At 36.1% G+C, this 2,497-nt stretch overlaps 1 pseudogene; it reads left to right on the top strand.

Annotated features, from left to right (window-relative positions):
- Positions 1-1,638: 1,638 nt before the first annotated feature.
- Positions 1,639-2,155, top strand: LOC103675903 (annotated as a pseudogene).
- Positions 2,156-2,497: the final 342 nt, after the last annotated feature.

Here is a 2,497-nt window from a genome sequence, read left to right as displayed (position 1 = left end):
CTTCTACCTAAAATCAGAAAATATACACATGTGGATTTCAGCATACTGATAATGACGTGACAGAAGTTGGTTAAGTTTGTGCTAAGGCAGCTCCTGGCATGACTCTAAATTTAGTCATCTCTGACTGTAAGATACTGCTGATGAAACTCTCAACTTAGTTTGCACAGCCATCCGGATATTATCTCAAGGCAGCTTCTGAGTAGATATTTAAACCAATATTCACCAATATGAACTTTCTTGTTCATGGCACTAACTTATAATTGTTATAACATGGTTAAAATTAATTCTAAGTTCGTGTATGTCTACCGCTAAAACAAACACACACTCTTATTTTAATAATACACTCCATACTGGAATTAGAGACAAAGTTGAAAAAACCAACTACATTTCAGTAAATTAAATTTGGTGAAAGGGTCCAAAGGGACAATATATGGGAGTGTACCATCCTCTTATCTACACCACAAGAATGTCTCTTATCCTGTATACAGTAGTTCAATTTAGTGTTCAAGTTTCTTTGCTATTCAGTATAAAGTATTCTTCTGACTTAATAAAGTGTTACTGTTGATAATACTGACACTTTTTTTTATTTTCTCTTCACTTCTGGGCACATGGTTATATGCTCTGGTCCCTTAATATAAGATGTGGCCATATAACTTGCTTTGGTAATGAAATGAGAGCACAAGTGATATGTGTCACTTTTGGGTTAAATCCCTAAGAGCCAGAATACCATTCATCATACACTTTCTTTTCTGCTCTTTTAAAAATCTGTCTATAGTGACAGATTGGTTTTCGTCTTATAGGTGCTAATATAAATAAAATCATATGGCATGCACTCTTTTGTCTAGCTTCTTTCATTCTGCATATTTTGATATCCATCCGTTTTGTTGAATATCTCAATAGTAAATTTTATGTTGAGTAGTATTACATGGTATAGATATAACACCTTATGTTTACCCATCACCTGTTGATTGACATTGACAATGGGTTGTTTCTACTTTTGTCTATGAGAAATAAATCTTTTATCAACTTTTACGTACACGTCTTTGCATGGGCACATGCTTTCCTTTGTCTTGAGTAAAAAGAAACTGTTGTTCTGTTTTCCAAAGCGGTTGTACTGCTTCACGTTGCAACCAACAGTGTATGTGAGTTTCAATTCTTTTATATTCTCACTAAAATCATACTGTTTTTAATTTGCACTTCCCTAATTATTAGTGATGTTGAATACCTTAACATGTTTGCCTTCTACGTATCTTCTCTCATGAAGTTTCAGTCCAAATTTTTCCCCTGTTTTTTATGTCAGTTACTTGTTTTCTTATTATCTAATTTGAGAGTCCCTTAGACATTCTGGGTGCAGTTTATCTGATACAAGATTTGCAAATATTGTATTCTAGCCAGTAACTTGTCTTTTCTTTCTCGTAACTGTGATTTTTTTAAGAGCTGGGATGTTTTTTAAATTTTGAAGATGTTCAATTTATCAAAGTTTTGAATGGATCATGCTTCTGGTGATGTATCTAAGAAATTCTTGTTGCTAAGCCCAAGGTAACAAGATTTTAGTCTATTGTTTTCCTAGCTTTTTGCACAGGGTTATGATCCTTTGAGTCCGCATTTGTTTACCGTCCAAGGCATGTATCAATTTTTTTTGGGCATACAGACATTGAATTATTTTAGGAAAATTTGTTGAAAAAACTATTCTTTCTCCAGTATCATGCCTTTGAACCTTCGTAAAAAAGGAGTTGGCCCTTTCCCTCCGCTGCTTTCCTTCAGCAGCGGCGGATTTTGCAGAAATGGTCAAGATTAACGCTCCAGACATTCTCAGCAACAAGAAGGAGAAGCTGCCTCGCCAGCTGGAAGAGCTGAAGGTGGAGCTGTCCCAGCTGCATGTCCCCGAAGTGACAGGTGGCGGGGCTTCCAAGCTCTCCAAGGTCTGAGTTGTTGGCAAATCTGTGCCCGTGTCCTCACAGTCATCAACCAGAAAAGGAACCTCAGGAAATTCTACAAATGTAAGGAGTACAAACCCCTTGATCTGCAGCCCAAGGACACACGTGCCACGTGCTGCCAGCTTAACAAGCAAGAGGAAAACCTGAAGACCAAGAAGTCGCAGCAAGCACGAGGTCAAGGTCTGAGCGTCAGCATCAATAAAACACAAACAAATTGAGAAAAATAAATACATAAAAATAAATAAATAAATAAATAGTTGCCCTTATATGTGTCAGTCTGTTTCTGGACTCTATACTCCATCCCATTGACCTGTTGTCTATCTTTATGAAAATATCACATGGTCTTGAGTACAGTAGCTTTAGAATATGCTTTTAAAACATTAATCCTGCAACTTTGTCCTTATTTTCAAGGCTTTTTTGTAGAGTCTCGGCTTTTTAATTTTTCATATAATTTTAGAATCAGTTTGTCAGTTTCTACAAAAAAACTAGTTGAATCTTTATGGGAATTGCATTAAATCCACAGATCAATGGGGGACGGATTGACATCTTAAATATACTGA

Source organism: Ursus maritimus, unplaced genomic scaffold, assembly GCF_017311325.1.
Source record: "Ursus maritimus isolate PB19 unplaced genomic scaffold, ASM1731132v1 scaffold_13, whole genome shotgun sequence".
Lineage (NCBI taxonomy): Eukaryota > Metazoa > Chordata > Mammalia > Carnivora > Ursidae > Ursus > Ursus maritimus.
Note: the sequence above shows the minus strand (reverse complement) of the source record. Positions and strands in the feature narration are given on the sequence as shown.